The sequence below is a fragment of the Salarias fasciatus genome, chromosome 15 (genome assembly GCF_902148845.1).
Source record: "Salarias fasciatus chromosome 15, fSalaFa1.1, whole genome shotgun sequence".
Lineage (NCBI taxonomy): Eukaryota > Metazoa > Chordata > Actinopteri > Blenniiformes > Blenniidae > Salarias > Salarias fasciatus.
Genome location: NC_043759.1, coordinates 2,588,599 through 2,607,310, shown reverse-complemented (window position 1 = coordinate 2,607,310; position 18,712 = coordinate 2,588,599). Strand labels below are relative to the sequence as shown.

Sequence of the window (18,712 nt, the reverse complement as noted above, 5' to 3'; positions counted from 1 at the left end):
TCCCACTAAGAAAAATATAAATTCAGTTGTAAACCTTTTCAACTAAACCTGTCTCTTTCCAAACATGGAAATAAAAATAAAATAAGACACAATACAGTGCCTCTGTCAGCAGGGTTTTCAACTCCCACCTCCGGGAGAGCTTCTCTCATGTCCCGAGGGAGGCTGGGGACATTGAGTCCGAGTGGACCATGTTCTCCACCTCCATTGTCGAAGCAGCTGCCCGGAGTTGTGGTCGTAAGGTCTCCGGTGCCTGTCGTGGCGGCAACCCCCGAACCCGGTGGTGGACACCGGAAGTAAGGGCTGCCGTCAAGCTGAAGAAGGAGCTCTATCGAGCCTTGTTGGCTCATGGGACTCCTGAAGCAGCTGACAGGTACCGGCAGGCCAAGCGAACTGCAGCCCGAGTGGTTGTGGAGGCAAAAACTCGAGTCTGGGAGGAGTTCAGGGAGGCCATGGAGGAGGACTATCGGTCGGCCTCGAAGAAATTCTGGCAAACCGTCCGGTGCCTCAGGAGGAGAAAGCAGGTCTCCGCCAACACAGTTTACAGTGGAGGTGGGGAGCTGCCGACCTGAACTGGGGATATTGTTGGACGGTGGAAGGAATACTTCGAGGACCTCCTCAATCCCGTCGCCACGTCTTCCGTGGAGGAAGCAGAGGCTGAGGTCTCAGAGGTGGACTCATCCATCACCCAAGCTGAAGTCACCGAGGTGGTTGGTAAGCTCCTCGGTGACAAGGCACCGGAGGTGGACGAGATTCGCCCTGAGTACCTCAAGTCTCTGGATGTGCAGGGACTGTCTTGGTTGACACGTCTCTGCAACATCACGTGGCAGTCGGGGACGGTGCCTCTGGATTGGCAGACTGGGGTGGTGGTCCCCCTGTTTAAAAAGGGGGACCGGAGGGTGTGCTCCAACTATAGGGGGATTACACTCCTCAGCCTCCCTGGGAAAGTCTATTCCAGGGTACTGGAGAAGAGGATTCGACCGATAGCTGAACCTCGGATTCAGGAGGAACAATGCGGTTTTCGTCCTGGTCGTGGAACAGTGGACCAGCTCTATACCCTCCATAGGGTGCTCGAGGGTTCGTGGGAGTTTGCCCAACCAGTTCACATGTGTTTTGTGGACTTGGAGAAGGCATTCGACCGTGTCCCTCGTGGTGTCTTGTGGGGGGTGCTCCGGGAATACGGAGTCTGGGGCCCCTTGTTAAGGGCCGTCCGGTCTTTGTATGACCGGAGTAGGAGTCTGGTCCGCATTGCCGGCAGTAAGTTGGACCTGTTCAGGTGCATGTTGGACCCCAGCAGGGCTGCCCTTTGTCACCGGTTCTGTTTATAATCTTTATGGACAGAATTTCTAGGTGCAGCCAGGGGCCGGAGGGGGTCCGGTTCGGGGACCACAGGATTTCATCTCTGCTTTTTGCAGATGATGTTGTCCTGTTGGCTTCATCGAACCCGGACCTACAGCATGCACTGGGGCGGTTCGCAGCCGAGTGTGAAGCGACAGGGATGAGGATCAGCACCTCCAAATCCGAGGCCATGGTCCTCGACCGGAATAAGGTGGCTTGCCCTCTCCAGACCAGTGGAGAGACTCTGGCTCAAGTGGAGGAGTTTAAGTATATTGGGGTCTTGTTCTCGAGTGGGGGACAGATGGAGCGTGAGATTGACAGGTGGATCGGTGCAGCGGCCGCAGTGATGCGGTCGTTGTATCGGTCCGTTGTGGTGAAGAGGGAGCTGAGCCGAAAGGCAAAGCTCTCGATTTACCGGTCAGTCTACGTTCCCACCCTCACCTATGGTCATGAGCTTTGGGTCATGACAGAAAGGACAAGATCCCGGATACAAGCGGCTGAAATGAGCTTCCTCCGTAGGGTGGCTGGGCGCTCCCTTGGAGATAAGGTGAGGAGCTCAGTCACCAGGGAGGAGCTCGGAGTAGAGCCGCTACTCCTCCACATCGAGAGGGGCCAGCTGAGGTGGCTCGGGCATCTGTTCAGGATGCCTCCTGGACGCCTCCCTCGGGAGGTGTTCTGGGCATGTCCCACTGGGAGGAGACCCCGGGGAAGACCCAGGACACGCTGGAGAGACTATGTCTCTCGGCTGGCCTGGGAACGCCTTGGGATCCTCCCAGAGGAGCTGGAGGAAGTGTCTGGGGACAGGGAAGTCTGGGCATCCCTGCTGAGACTGCTGCCCCCGCGACCCGGCCCCGGATAAGCGGTAGAAAATGGATGGATGGATGGATGGATGGACAATACAGTGTAACTAAAGGCAAAACAGATTTTAGCAAAATAAACTATTTAGAAAACATATTGTAGCACGGTGCAGCGACTTGAGGAGGATTGAGTATGCTCTTCAGGTTCCAGCACACCGCAGCTCTATTGTTATAACTGAGCTGTGAGTGGCGGTGGCGGCAGCAGCAGGATTGTGATTGCTCTTCAGGTCCCAACACACTGCTACTTTATTGTTAAAACAACAAAGCTATGAGTAGGTGTGGCAGCGGCTCTCGCAGCGGTGCTAGCAGCAGTGCTATCCGCCGCCGCGGCATTAGCGGTAGTGCTCAGGGCAGTGCTAGTCACGGCGGCGGCATTGGCAGTAGTCCTAGCTGCAGCAGCGGCGCTAGCGGTAGTGCTTGCGGCAGTGCTAGCCACGGCGACGGCATTAGCAGCAGTGCTAGCAGTGCTAGGCGTGGCAGTGGCACTAGCAGCAGCATCAGCAACACCAGAGTACTGAAGGCTCTTTTGGTTTAAACACACCAAAGCTTTATTGTTACAACAACTAGGCACTTTGGCTCTGACTTTTTGCCGCCCGCAGACAGGCCAGGTCACTCTCATGCCGACCCTTCTCACTCCTGGGCCGACATAACGTAAATGAAAACTTCACATAAAAAGTGTCATGACCCGCATGGCAGCGGCCTCCTAGTGTCGCTGTGTGGGTTCTTGTTTTTGTTTTTCAGGTGGGTGGAGCTGGAGAGGAGGCTTGCTGCAGCATGGGTTCAGCTCGTCAGCGGGATGACTTTCAGCTGCTTGGGGCACTGGCACTATTTAAGTGACGCCCAGGCTGAGAGTCAGCGCTGGATCGTAACATCTACGCCCGAGTGTGACATGTGCAAGCACATTCAGCTTCGTAACTTCCCAAGCTGACCAAGTTATTCCTTGTTTGCAGTTGGAGTCCCGATCAGCCTGCCGCAGCGCCCAGCAGCTCTCTGCCTCTCCAGCCGCCCACCTGCCCCGGACAGTCTCAGGACGCAGAGCCAGGACGCCAAAATCGAAGCTCGCCACCGACGATTCGGACAGTGCCCATTCAGACCTGCCGCCTGGACTTGCCGCTTCCTGACCCCCCAGAATAAACTGTTCTTTGCACTCTTCAGACCTGCCTCCGTCTTGCTGTCTGCATCTGAGCCTCAGTACAGACCGTAACAAAAAGAGCGGGAAAATGGCATCAACACATAGAAAAACAATTACTTGACACATCTAGAACAAAAGGAAGTTCATTTTAACGCAATTAAACACAAAATACGGCATGAGACGGCCCGAACAATCCCCTCCCATGATGCCTTGCAGCACCAAACACACAGTATAACAGTACAGCGGCCCCAAGTGGCGCCTGCCGCTGCCACAATTTTCCAGTTACATTCAATTGTAAGTATCTTTTTTTTTTTTTCTCATTTTTGTTGACCTCAGTTCAATTTCCTTGTAATCCCCAATTACTCAGTTCCTTCTTGGATCGTTGCCGGCCTGATGTTGCTTGGGTGCGTTGTGGTCTTCCAAACAAAAATGGCCTCTTCACTTGCTGTGCAAGCTAGAAAATAAAATTGCATGTGCACCTGTTGCAGGAATAGCACTCACAACTCCGCAACTCAACTGGCAAGTAGTGGCGACCAGCTAGACAGCAGCTTCAGCAGGCTTCACCAGCTCAGCAGCACCGGAGAACAATCCAGATGACCAGCGGCCAATCTCATCCACAGCAGGGTCCAAAGACAGCATCCTTGGTCCACTGTACATTTGACAGTAGAGGTCGACCGATAGTGGATTTTTAAAGGCCGAAATAATAACGATAGTTTGGAGCAGGAAAAAGCCGATAGCCGGTTAATTGGCCGATAGCCCAGCCCCCCCCCCCCCCCCCGAAAAAATTTAAACACTGTTGGAAATTAACACTCTCTGACTTTATTAGCACTACTGGACATTATCCAAATGTATACAATTGCAAAGAAAACATAAAAATCAATGTATTTAATTGAAACTTATGTGTATTCAATATCTATTAAAGTTGACATGGATAATTTTGTTATTTAATGGGGGGGGGGGGGGGGGGGGTGACTTCACATTTTGTGAATGATGATACTGTATGCCATAAAAAATAATAATAACACTAGTTAAACAAGGCATATAGACTGAAGGGATTTGAACTGTGATTTTCTCATCCTCCCATAAGCTGTAACCTTTATCCTTCACTTATATCTTATACACTCTAAACAGTTGTGTTCTTTATCACTACCAAAGAATGGTTAGTTTTTTTTTAATTAGGCTATCTTTTTTGAAAGAATAAATTCAGAATTCATTTCCAAACATAGCCTATCTAACCCACTGCAGGAACAGTAAAGTTTCCAATCGCAAAGTCAGTATAACCTCCATAATATCTGTGGGAAAAAATCGAGTTGGGGGGCACTGGTTTGTCTCAAACAGCGGCTAAAATTGCCAAATTTAAAGATTCATGGCAAAGTAAGATGAACTGACTTCATAGAGACAGCTTTCTTTTAGGTGTTTCCAACGAGCTGTTAGCTTAACAAGCATGTGTGGTTGTGTAAAACTTGGCTGTGGAAACGTCGCTGTTTATGCTAACATATGATGCATGTTTCTGCTTGTTGAACAGGTGGAACTTATTTCCTCCACAAAGGAGGTTATGTATGTTGACTTTCAACTTGTGAAGGTTTTAATACACTTAGCTTACAGTGATGCTAATCATCGTCTCCACGTCCTTCTTCTCTCCCTCCCTCTCACTCTCTCTCTCTCTCTCTCTCTCCCTCCCCACCTCCATTCCGCTGTGTGTGCAGAGCAGCCCCTCCCCTCGGTGATCAGAGAGACAGAGAGCAGCAGGTGAGGGAAGGAGAAGTTGGCGCTGCCGAAAAAAAAAAAACCCAGCCATCGGCCACTATCGGGACCATTTGCCGTTAATTCCGATAGTTTGTAAAACATCCTATCGGGCCGATTGATCGGCCAAACCGATGAATCGGTTGACCTCTATTTGAGAGTATAGCTAGGTTTACACTTGCACGACTTTTTGCCACGATGTTGTTGTGGCAAGGCGTGCCAATCTGGAGTCACAAACCGGCAGGCTCCCACACTGTTCACGACTAGTTCACGAATAGTTCACGTCAGTGTCGCAAACTGGCACCACGCATTCACGACGCATTCACGCATACCGTATTTTACGCACTATAAGGCGCACGTAAAAGCCTGTAATTTTCTGAAAATCCAACAGAGCGCCTTATAATTCGATGCGCCTTTTTGCGGGAATTACGGTAATCACCCTGATCATATGCGCAAACAACCCCTGTTTGCTAAGCTGCTAAGCTAGCTAGTTTAATCAGAACGGAGCACCGCACGCGGCTGCACAGCCGGCCGACGTGGGGAGCGGTTGGACGCTGGGCGGCAGCCTGCACACTGCGACTCCGAGAATGGCCGGCCCCCGCCCGGCAGCCCACCCGCCGGGACGCCGGGAGCGGCTGGCTGGCAGCGGCTGAGCTGTCGGTGGGACACTTCACTCAGGAGACGGCAGCTGGCTGAACCCCGGTGACCAAGCGAGTTCGAACAGTCGTGGCCTCCTGAGCTGCACATCCGTGAAGAGGAGCGATCCTCAGTCAAACTGGCTCTGATATGTCGCTTTACTCACACATTTCAACCGAGAATGTAACCACCGAGACTGCCAATATGTATTTCACTCATACTATTCTATACATCCTATGCGCCTTAAAATGTGGTGCGCCCCATGTATGATTTTTTTTTTAATAAAAACCATTCATTGACTGTGCGCATATTAATCCAGTGAGCCTTATAGTGCCGAAAATACAGTAGTTTGCGCATAGTTTACGAGCTTCCCGCATTGGCACGACGTGGTTGCGCGCGCAGTGACGCACGTCATATAAAAAGCGGGCTTCCTCAACCCCGGATCATTTTTGGATTTGCTGTGGAACAGACAACATGCTGAATGCCAGAGACACCATCATTGCGGAGAAGAAAAAATACCTGCAGTTGTTCTGTGTTGACGAGCAGCAGAAAAGGCGCTGCCTGGGGCCATGAGCTGAAGGGGGCCCCGACGGACGGCTGACATCAGTCAATTTCAATGACAAATTAAAGGCACTACACTTTATGCTGCAGCGACAGTGGGGTACTCGCCGGTGGCCACGACTGGCACGCATTCTCCCACACTGTCCCGACGCGTTCACGAGGAGTTCATGGCCCATTCGTGATATTTTGTCTTGACCAAAATTTTAAACATTTCAAAATTCTCGTCCCGATATGGCAAACAGTCACGACGGGTTTCCGAACACTTACGCACGCTTCACGCCACTTTACGAGTAGTTTGCCACTCGGTTCGTGCCAATGCATGCCACAGAATCGTTCAAGTGTAAACCTGGCTTAACTCTTTAGTGCTAAAATCTCATTTACATCTCCACACTTTGCATATGAAATGAACCAAACCACGAGACTCAGCTTAGCATTAGCATGCTACGTGGCTAATCGCAATTAGCATTTTACATTTCTGTGCAAAACATTCTGTCTACATACATTAACGCATGGAGTACTCACATGACATCCAGGTAAAACAGCCCAAAACAAACAGTAGACTGACATCCACCCGCTTTAAAGACTTTTTTTTTCACCAGACTTCCTGGTTAACTCTGCTTCCCTCCTGCAGGGAGCTGAGGTTCTGAATGCTAACACACACACACACACACACACACACACACACACACACACACACACACACACACACACACACACACACACACACACACAAACACGTCAGACCACACCCATCACTTCCAATTGGCTGCTACAGATGCTTCATCCAATGAGACAACAGAAATCAAAAGATTGACATAACAACACATCAGGTAGTTAACAGAACAGAAACTTTTCAAACAAACTTGTTTTAAAATACATTCTTACAAGACGAAACCTTTTGGTGACTCAAAACATCTTAACGATTAAATTTAAATGAACTAACCAAATTATTTATTCAGACTTTTATAACACTTTCTCTCCATTCACACATTTATGAAATATTTTAATTAACTGAGCCATTCGTTTTATAAAGATAGTCTACAATATTAATTTTAGACTGGGCTACATGTGTATCCCAAGAGCCAGGGTATCACAACCATAGACGTAATACACCAGGAATACCAGAAATACACCAGGAATACATAATCAACCGCTCGGAGCAGGTAGTTTATGAGGCATCTGCTTCCTAATCAAACTCAGTTCAACCTGAAGACCAGCTGCGGGCTATTGATTCACCAAGCAGAAGTTTGGCTTACTCAGGTTTCTTCCGGTCGAGTGAACGCTGGGGCGACTTGCTGCCGCTGCTCACCGGTACTTTTAAAACTTTTTAAATTTTTTAAAAAAAGCTGCCACCACCACCCTTCCATCATGCGGATAAAGAGGCTGGTTTCATGGTTTATCCTCGCTGGGATTTTATTATTCCCCTTACTCAGTCCATTTGCAGCTCTTCTCCAGTATATGGCTGCTGAGCTCCTCCGCCTGCGGTTCCATCTGGCTCCTCCACCGCCGGTGCTGCACCTTTTCCCGGGCATCGCCCACCTCCCGCATTGGAGGTACATCCACCGTGGGTCTCGCAGGAGCTTCCACGTCAACAACTCTTCAGCCATCAACTCCATCTGGTCCACACGTCGTGCTCGGAGAAGGTCTGGCAGGAAAGTGGACCGCGGTGTGCTGGCCAGTCTCGCCAGGTCGGCTAACGTTAGCACAACCGCCGACCACAGCAATGTCATTGTCGGACTATTTAACATCCGCTCGCTCTCCGGTAAAGGTCTTCTTCTTCGGGACCTCATCCTCAACCGTAAACTGGATTTTCTATGCTTAACAGAGACTTGGCAGCAACCCAATGACTTTTCCCAGCTGAATGAATCTATTCCACCTGGGTTTGTTTACCTCTGTCAGCTTCGTCTCACCAGCCGGGGAGGAGGTCTCGCGATAATTCACCGTGAGAAGTGGAGAGTTCAGTCTCTCTCAGCCCCGGCATATTCATCGTTCGAATCAGTGATACTTCAGGTGATTGGACCTACACCGACTCTAATAGCTACAGTTTACCGCCCACCCAAACACAACAAGGACTTCATTGATGAACTTTCTTCCCTTCTCACTTACCTCTGCACCCTTTCCCCCAATGTCGCTCTGCTCGGTGATTTTAATATTCACATGGACAATACGAATCATTCTCTCACTATGGACTTCTCATCATGCCTGGACAGTTTTGGCTTTCAACAACATATTCATTTCCCCACCCACTCCAAAGGTAATACCATCACCATGTTTGTCAGTATAAGGACTCCATTAACGCAGCCAAATCACAATATTATGCAGGTCTCATCAGTGCAGGTGATAGGAACACCCGGACTCTGTTTTCTCTCATTAATAACTCCTTGCGCCCTCCAGACACCTCCCCCCTCACTTTTACTCCAGCAGCTACTGTAATTCATTCATGAACTTTTTCACTGCAAAAACTGATAATATCCACCCGCAACTGACCTCTTACACCTCCTCCAGTTCATCCCCCTGATCCCTTAGTTTCCATCTCTCAGCCACTCTCTCATTTCCACCTTCCCTCTTCTGCTGAAATATGCAAACTAATCAGAAAATCAAAATCATCCACCTGTCAACTTGACCCTCTTCCAACCCTCTGATCACAGCCTGCCTCCCCTCCCTGTCACCTCTGATCACTGCCATCATCCACTCCTCCCTCACCTCTGGTTCTGTTCCATCGCCTCTGAAATCCGCTGCAATAACTCCAATTCTCAAAAAACCTGGTTCTGACCCCAATAACTTTCATAATCTTCGTCCCATTTCTAATCTGCCACTTCTCTCAAAAATTCTGGAGAAAACAGTTGTTTCCCAAATCCACTCTCACCTCTCCAATAACAGCCTCTTTGAGAAATTCCAGTCTGGTTTTCGTCCCCACCACAGCACAGAAAATGCTCTACTTAAAATAACCAACGACCTGATGGCAGCAGACTCCGGACTTTTATCCATCCTCATCCTTTTAGACCTGAGTGCAGCTTTTGACACCATCTCTCATTCCATCCTTCTCCACAGACTGGCATCTATTGGTTTATCTGGCACAACCCTGGACTGGTTTACATCGTATCTCTCTGGCCGCACTCAGTTCATTCAGTTAAAAACATTCACATCCCATTCCTTGCCCCTCTCCTCTGGTGTTCCCCAAGGCTCTGTTGTTGGTCCCGTCCTCTTCATCATTTATCTTCTCCCCCTTGGCCAGATATTCCGGAAATATAACAGACAGTTTCATTGCTATTAGGGCTGAAACGATTCATCGAATAAATCGAATAATTCCATTATAAAAAAGCTTCGAATTAAATTCTGTTGCTTCGAGGATTCGTTTATTAATTGTGTACAGTGAAACTACCGTGAAACCGCTAGCGTGTAGCGCCCGGAACTAAAGCGCAGCATGTTTCCGCACGAGAGTGTAAGACGCACGGACATGTTGGAGCAAGGGGATGGAGCATAGCGCCGTGAAACGACGCGAGAAATGGAGTTGCGTCAAAATACAATTGAAAACAAATGGGAACGCGCGGTCCAGCCGCGACTAGACGCGTCGCGACAACGCAACGCGTCGTCGCGACGCGTCCGACGCGTTTCCGTGGCGCGTTGGGGCGTTGAAGAGCAGAACGAAGAAAATGCTGGTGAAAAGGAGGAAGGACAACAAAGAAAACGCCAGAAAATGTCAAAAGTTTAAACTTTAAACGAAAAAAACGGAAGAGCTCGGTGCAAAGTCTGCACTGCTAAGCGGAGCTGGCGTATTATAACAGCACCACGTTGACGCTTAAAAAAAAAAAAAAAAAAAGTGACTGTATTCTGAAATCGTTGTTTTGCACTCCTTTGAATGCACTTTAAAATTTTAGGGCAGCTGTCAGTTTAAAAAGGTGAATGTGCTGTTTTGGACTCAGCCTGAGTATTCTTATTTTTGTTTGTTTTTTGCACAAGACAGATGGCAAATTAATATCAATAGGAATTGTTTGATAATACTGAATATTGCCTGCTGAAGTATTTTTTAATAATCAGCTTTCATGTGCATTTTTTTTATAATGAAGGTAAGGCTTTAGCCCTCTCTCAGGTATTTTATTTATTTTTTATTTAAATATTTTGTGAATTTAAAGTGCAGTCTTCATCCTAGTAATGAGTGAGCATTAATAGTAGTTCATTTTTCTGTCAGGGGTGAGTTTTATGTTTGCCAAAATAAAATAAAAAGAAATGTTAAAAAACAAAAAATGAATAATACACACACACACACACACACACACACACACACACACACACATATATGTATATATATGTGTGTGTGTGTATTTATATATAAATATATATATTATCCAATTAATCGATTAATCGATCAAATGAATCGATAGATTAATCGATTACTAAAATAATCGATAGCTGCAGCCCTAATTGCTATGCGGACGACACCCAGCTTTACTTCTCTTCCAACCCCCAGCCCCCACCCCTCTGTCTGTCTGCAGGGAATCAAATCCTGGTTCTCCTCTAATTTTCTCAAACCGAATAGCGACAAAACTGAGGTTCTCCTCATTGGCTCCAAATCAGTCTCACTAAAACCAATACTTTCACCATCACCATCGATAACTCCACCTTTTCTCCTTCCCCGCAGGTCAAGAGTCTGGGTGTCGTCCTCGACGGCACTCTGCCATTTAAAACTCACATCAATAACATCACCCGATCTGCTTACTTTCATCTCCGTAACATTAAATCTCGGGTCGCCGATCTTGGAAAACTAGCATGTAGCACGAATGTAGCGTCTCCCCAAGGCTCCGCCCAGCTCCCACCCCATTGGAGGAGCTCCAGTTGGGAGCGAACGCACTGGATGCGGAAGTGCCGTGCGCGCACGCGAGTTTGTGATCGCCTCCAATGTTATTAACTTTTCTGACTGCCCGCACACAACGCGCACAGGAGCGCAGCGCGCCCGCTCCGCTTCGTTTGATTTTTCACGCGAGCCGCGAGCGCCTTGGCAACGCGCGCGCGCACTGAACCAGGGCCAGTGCACGCCATTGAAATGAACGCGCAGTGGGCTGGTAGAACGGCGAAGGGATTTGATTGGTTCCTTAAGAGCGGTCCGCGCCTTACGATTGGTCGGAGTTTTTACACTCCTTTGGCCGCTACAGTTGTCAGATTTTTTCCGCACTTTTTTCCGTCCACATAATGTATTGACTTCTCCCAGGAGGCAAGGAGCGTTTCACTCAGTATGACAAAAAATGCTGTTGGACAACATCGTCTACCCTAACTTTAATCGTCTCCGTCCCTCCCTCACCCCTGCCAGCACTGCCATCCTGGTCCACTCTCGTCTCGACTATTGTAATTCACTTCTCTCTGGTCTTCCACTCAAATCCCTCCATAAACTCCAACTGGTCCAGAATGCATCAGCCCAAATTATCACCACGACTCCCTCTTTCCATCATATCCCCCCAGTTCTCCAGCAGCTTCACTGGCTTCCAGTCACTCACCGTATCATTTATAAAACCATTCTGTTAACATTCAAGGCCCTCCATAACCCCGCCCCTCCGTACCTCACTGATCTACTCCACATAAACACACCCAGCCGGTCTTTAAGATCCTCTTCATCTCTCAGTCTCACCATCCCCCCTGCTCGCATGACCACCACGGGCTCCAGAGCCTTTAGCCCCGCCTCTGGAACTCCCTCCCACCTGACATCAGAAACATCAACTAATTACACATTTTCAAATCCACTCTCAAAACCCACCTGTTCAGACAAGCTTACTCACTCTGACTTTCAGTCCTCCTTCTGTTTTAATTTGCTAAATATGTATTTGTAAATTTTACCTTTCTTATGTTTTAACCTGTGTATTTGCATCTGTTTTTTATTCTCTTCTCTTTGTAGGGTGACCTTGAGTGTCTTGAAAGGCGTCTATAAATAAAATGTATTATTATTATTGTTATAATATAGAGTAGACCCCGCATCGGCCGCTACCACAAATGAGTGCTGTCTAGAAATGGGGCTGCCATCTTGGTCCGGTCGTCCGCCTCACTCTGCAATGCTATTTGACCGGAGCAGTGAAGTCTCAGCGCATTAAATGAATCATAATTCGCTCAATACTTCACATTGTTTTTAATCTGCAAGAGTCATTCAAAGAGGCATGATAGAGGCCACAATTTTTGGCGTTTTCAAATACTTATAATGAATGAAATAATATTTTAGAAGATGCCGGCAGAGCTGTATGCCACAGTGTAATAATTACACAATATATGAATATATCTAGGTTTAGAGCTAGGTTCCTGCTATGTCTCAATAATTATTAATAACTGGCAGTTTTAATAGGATAATTTAAAATGTTTTATTCATATTTTGTTTAGTTTAATTTTATATACAGTATCTATTTACCTATTTATATATACACGTCATAATATAATATGTCATATAGAAGCAGACTGTCTATTTTAAAATGAAGACAAGACAAAGACAGACAGACAGACAGATAGAGAGAGGGAGAGAGAATCACAATGATAAATAATTTATGCCCTATAATCAACAGAATATTTCCCCTCAACAATGCTAACAGCCTTATTGTGATGCTCCTACTCTTTGGAGGAGATCTGGAAAGTTAAAGACTTTGAACACACTTAAAGCATGTTTTTCGTGTTGTCTTTTTGCTTGTTTTTCCCTTTTCTTTTGTTTTGTTGTTTTTGCTTATTTTCTACTCATTTTGTGTGTCTTGTTGTTTTTTTTGGGGAGTCGGGGGGGGGGGGGGGGGGGGAGATCATCTGTTTAGACGGATTTTCTCGATCATGATCATTGTGAACGCTGGAATCGGTTATTTCTCTTGACCACTGGGGGAAAATCCAGATATTAATGTGCCTGTCCCTGCTTCGCCTATGTTCAACTACAAAAGCAACTTAAAGGTGCATTAAGGAGTTTTTCAACTTTAAAAATACTTATTTTCCTCCATACATATGTTACAAATATTCAATGATGTGTACAGTATGCCCTGATATATTCATTGGAAGTACTGCTAACACCGTTAAATTGTCACTTGAAAGTTGCAGTGCCGGTCCGTCACCAGAATTTTTTGGGATATGATGTGATGTAATGTGCACTCCCACTGACCTGATTGCCTTAAAGTCCGAGTTAAGCAAAATCAGCCATTTTCTTCTAAATACCTTAAATAGGTCATAAATGTGTTTCTTTACAACATATAAAAGCCATTCCTCCATTTATGATTTAATTTTGGAGGTAGACTTCACAGACTTTTTTTTAGCACTTCTGTGTTCAGGATTTAATGGGCGGGTCAGAGATCAGGGCCGTGTTACATAACGCGGCCCTCATTAGCATAAACCCGCCCCCCGGATGCTGAGCGATATAAATACATCTAGCGCATTAGCATCGGTGGTTTTCCCGCTAGCTTTTGAGTCTCGGATAGCATCTCGTACGACAGTTTGCAGCTAGCTAACCAGTCAGCCAGTCTGCTAACCAGGCCTGTCACCTCCACGTCGCTCCTGCATCTTTCCTGGGTGCCACAGTGTGCAGGGTAACGATGCCGTTAGCTAAATAAACCCACGCGGCCTGCCTCGCGGGTTGCCGTCATCCTCGGGGGAGGGGTGGGCTCACCCCGGGCCCGCCACCGGGTCCGGGAGGCCTTCTCCCCGGGGGTCACAGGGGTTCCTCTGTGGCGTGGTGTCTGACGCTGCCGCGGAAGGCGGGTCGGTTTCGGAGGGGGTCGGGTCGGCGGTTAGCGGCGGTGACTCTGGACACGCGCCGGGCCCTTCCCGCGGATCTCCCCAGCTGCGGACCTGCGGCGGGCGGGGGAGCCATGGGTCGACTCGGCTGGCGCCTAGCAGCTGGCTTAGAACTAGTGCGGACCGGGGGAATCCCACTGTTTAATTAAAACAAATAAATGACCATTCTGATGGAGACTGTGAGGAGCGAGGCTGAGCTCCTCAGCATCTGACTCAGAGTCAGTTTCTGGCTCTGATGGCTCAAATTGGTAGAGCTGGGCCCGTCTGATGAGGCTGTTAGCGCTAGCTTCCATTGTCACAGTTACACGGAGGGAGGCGGCTCGCCTCCCGCTGTGGGCGTCATTCCAGCGCTTCCAGCTGACACGCCCCCAGCGTTTCACAGCAGAGAGAAGTGCTTGTTTTTCCATGATTTTGAGACCTTATTTTATACTTAGCAATTTTTTTAATCATTCAAATTTGGCTCAGTGGTTAATGACACGTTTATGCAGTGTGACAAACTGATGACACTAATTTATTTTTGCTTAACTCGGACTTTAAGTTTCGTTTTTGTCCGCCATTACTCCAGATGCTTAGCGAGCAGTAACTTAGCAGTATTGAGGATGGAGCTTCCAGAAAGTAAGAAAAGACCGGCTTCTAGCACTGCCACAACTCCAGCACAGACCCCACCAGGCAAAAGAAACTTAAATTTTACTCGAGCGCCACTAAACGAGCGAGGAAGGAGTTCCTCTCTTCCGTGCATGTACGGCACCCAAGCCACAGACACAAGCGTTTCACTAAGCTGCAGTTACGCCCAATGCCCGCAGGAGCCGTTGTTTCATATAAAACGTGCAAACTCCTCAATGCACCTTTAAGGAACAATTTAATATTGTAATATCCGACCGAAACCAAACACACTGACAGATATGAGATACATGGGAATTGCTTTGGATTGTCTGTTTTGTTTATGCTTTGTTTATATTTTATAGGATTTCTGTTTTTTGCTTTTCTTTTCTCTTTATTTTTCTTTTTCTATTTTTGTGCTGGATTTTATATCATCTTCTTATGTAAGACTTTTACATGATCATTTCTTTTTTTTTCACTTTGAGTTTGTGCAGGAGCAGCATTTGTACAAGCCTTTTGGCTTTTTTTGTTCCCATGCACATACTCATATTGTTTTGACTATACTGTATGTGCACAAAAAAAGGTGGATGGAATAACGCCATCTGTAAGGCAGACAACCTGTCCGGTCTGGTCCGGTCCTGTCCTGTCCTGTCCTGTCCTGTCCTGTCCTGTCCTGTCCTGTCCTGTCCTGTCCTGTCCTGTGGAAATCCTGCTCTCTGAAGCCTCACTATACAGATGAGTCACTAGCTCGGAATTTCTCCCTCCTTGGAGCGATCTCCCACTTCTTCCTCACATTTCTGTCTTTAGGAAATATGCAAAATAAAACAGGAGATCACCACAAAATAATCTTAAAAATTAGCTCAGTTTCTTCCTTTTTCATTCTATTTTATTCCTTAAAGTTTCTTTGAACCTCTCTGTTCTCATTTTTCAAGTTAATGCAAATCTGTCCCGAAAAGTTTCTATATTTATGAATAAGCGAGCTGTTTGCAAATGACTCTACAGTCAGGTGTCATGTTAAAAAAAATGTTTACCGTCCGACACACAGGTGTCACACACAGTTCTCCGGCTGAATCCCCGTAGGAATGACTGGAGCGTCTGCGCCTCTCCACCGGACCAAGATGGCGGTCGTATTTCTCGCTGCGCAGCGCCCCAAGCGGGGTCTACTCTTTATGTCTATGACCACAACCCCCCAAAACCCTCCCATCCGAATTCCTCCGCTCCCTTCACTGTCCGCCCACCTCACCCACCACCCATCCCCCAGCCCCTGTTGGAGCCTGTTGATCAAATTACTATGTTATTATTTAAATGTTGATGATGATGATTTTTAATTTTAAAGCATAATCAATCAATCAATCAATTTATTTTTGTATAGCCCAGTATCACAACAACAGTTGCCTCAGAGGGCTTCAAGATGTTACATACATAATGATATGCCATGTTCTGTTGAGACTGAGTTTGAAATGAAAAAAGGATGCTTGAAACCTCTAAGTCTCAGCACAGATTCTTTTATTTGACTGAGGATGATCAGACAGCGAAGAAGGTCTCATGCTAGCAATAAAATCAAAATACGAGGCTCTCGGTCCATCAGCCCTGCGAGAACAGATCTCAGTCTGAACCCCAGGCTCAATGGCCCCGATTGTTGGTAGAGCGACACCTTTATCCTTGGTTTTTGCATAATTAAGGGTGGCACATGGGACTCCTCTTCTTCAGGAGTCAGCAATCATGCTTAAGATCTGCGGTCCTGCGGTTACAACACCGTAGCTTGGGGCCTTTAACCACAATCCAGCTCATCTCAGCAGGCCATATGTGACCGGAATGCAGCCTGAATAAACGATGAACTGCCTCCTGTGGCTTCTGACCTGGCATCAGCTCCTTATCGTGGCTGTTGCAGACCTGTTGTCCCTCAGGGCTGTGGTTCTTACATTATCACAAAGAGATCAAAGGTTTAGCTATGGTGACCCTCCACCGACGCAGTCACAGGGCACACAAGCAGTCACAATGCAAAGTAATAAAATCACAGTTTAGCCATAGAAATATACAACAGTTCCCACTGGTTATTAATGACGACTCACCCACCTCCTCCTTGCAGAGCCGTCCCACTCCCGTAACTAAGTGACAGGGATCAGCTGTTTGCCTTTGTTATGCCTTTTGTGTTGAAGGAGTGACAGTTTTTCAACCACTAAAAATATGTTTGTTATGCATTTGTTTTAGAAAGTCAACCACAGAGAGCCTACATGATTTTGTTTGGAAATAAATATCACCCTTTTGACATATAGACCTCTGCGAGTGCTTTTTTATTTTAGTGAGTCGCAAATCTCCTCCACAAAGACGAGCCAGACTTTTTTGACGTCTTTTAAATGTAACAAGGACCGTAACCCCTCCAGAAGGCAAGGGGACACCAAACCCCACATCCACGCCCCCGCCACCACCACCCACAGCTCCCACCCCGCCCCCACCCCATACAGATGCAGACAGATATGCGCCCCCCAATACTAATCATAATGATGGCTACGATAATAGATATGACCGTATCAATATAATAATGATGATCAAAGTTATACAGTGATCGCTGAATCAGAAATAGAATCCTAAAGCCAATCTATCAATAAACTCAACCAGCCTGAACAGCTCCTGAGCAGCTTTTGGTCTGTTCACAGCTGATTGGTTTCTGATCACTTTCATGGTGACAACATGTGGTTCTCCTGCAGACTTCATGGCTGTGGCCCAGAGGGATCTCAGCAAGATGGCCGCCGCGCAGGCATGTGACCTCCAGCAGCGTCATGATGTCATGATATCTGTGGCCCCGCCCCCCGCCTCTGAGGGTGACGTCACAGAAGTTTCGTCCGTTTTTATAAACGGTCAGGGCCGGCTCTAGGCATAGGCGAACTAGACGGCCGCCAAGGGCGCCACGTCCCGGGGGGGGCGCCACGATGCTCCGTGCTCCATGTGCCCCGGTCTGTGCTGCCCCGCTCTGCAGCAGTCTGACGCCCCTCGGCGCTCCTCGGCACTGATTGGTATCGTTCAGCATCGCTCCGAAACAACCCCCCCCCCCCCGCTCAACAACTGTCGGAACTGCTCGAAAAGCATGCTCCCAAGGGGCGCTCGTCTCGGGCTCGCCTAGGGCGCCTCCTGTAAACGGTCATTGATTTGGATCAGAAAGTGACTGATCTCAGTTTCCTGCTCTGCTACTGAGGAGTTGATGAGCTGACAAGAACAAACCAGACACTGAAATCATTCTGAGGAGAGAGAGAGAGAGAGAAAGAACTGAAGGACTTCAGATCAGTTTTTTACTTTCACTTTCAACAGGAGTCTCAGTTCTCAGCGAGAAAACAGAGAAAAATAAACCAAGAAGGGAAATTCAGAGCAGATGTGAAGCATGAAGCATGAATCAGTCCATCGTCCAGTTTCCAGCTCAGAATGACTCTAAAAGCAGCTGAAGCTCGAGACACAAGGAGACAGAGAGGCCATGAAAACTCACCGTTTGTCTTCTGGACCCGTCAGATGGAGCAGAAGTCCGAGACCCAGATCAGGCTTCACTCTGATCTCTGCAGTCAGAACGGCGGCTTTATGTCAGAGTCGCAACGAAAAAGAGACGAAAGCTGTGAAGTGAAGAAGCGCACTTCTCTCCAGCAGTGAAACAGGAAGTGGTTTGACAGGAGACGCAGCTCTGCTCAGGTGCGGAAATGCAAACATGGCGGGTTGCCAATTCTGACAGGAAATCAGCCCACAGTTCAGAAGAGACGCTCCAAGTCCAGCAGTGCTGCTGCTGCAACGCAGTGGAGTCTAATGCTGAAAAACACCATGATCATTCAGTGAAGGTGTGTGTGTGTGTGTGTGTGTGTGTGTGTGTGTGTGTGTGTGTGTGTGTGTGTGTGTGTGTGTGTGTGTGTGTGTGTGTCCAAAATGAGAGCTGTCAATGAGTAAAAGAAAGACCACAATCTTCAAAAGCTGTTTGGAATCAGGTTTTCAAATGTGTAAAAAAAAAAAAAAAAAAAAAAAAAAATCAGAATTTGTAAAACTGATGAATGTTATCAGAGATGTCGATGAGTACAAAGATATTCAGAGTTGAAAAATGGACACAGTTTGACAGCTCAAACAGCATGTCTGGAAG

At 47.4% G+C, this 18,712-nt stretch overlaps 1 protein-coding gene across 1 annotated transcript in view; it reads right to left on the bottom strand.

Moving 5' to 3' along the window:
• LOC115402421 (GTPase IMAP family member 8-like) overlaps positions 1-18,237 on the bottom strand; it is a 34,839-nt gene extending 16,602 nt beyond the window's left edge. Inside the window, exon 1 of the mRNA XM_030110955.1 lies at positions 18,080-18,237. The gene's annotated coding sequence lies outside the window, so the exon portion shown is untranslated. The remainder of the gene's footprint in view (positions 1-18,079) is intronic.
• Positions 18,238-18,712: the final 475 nt, after the last annotated feature.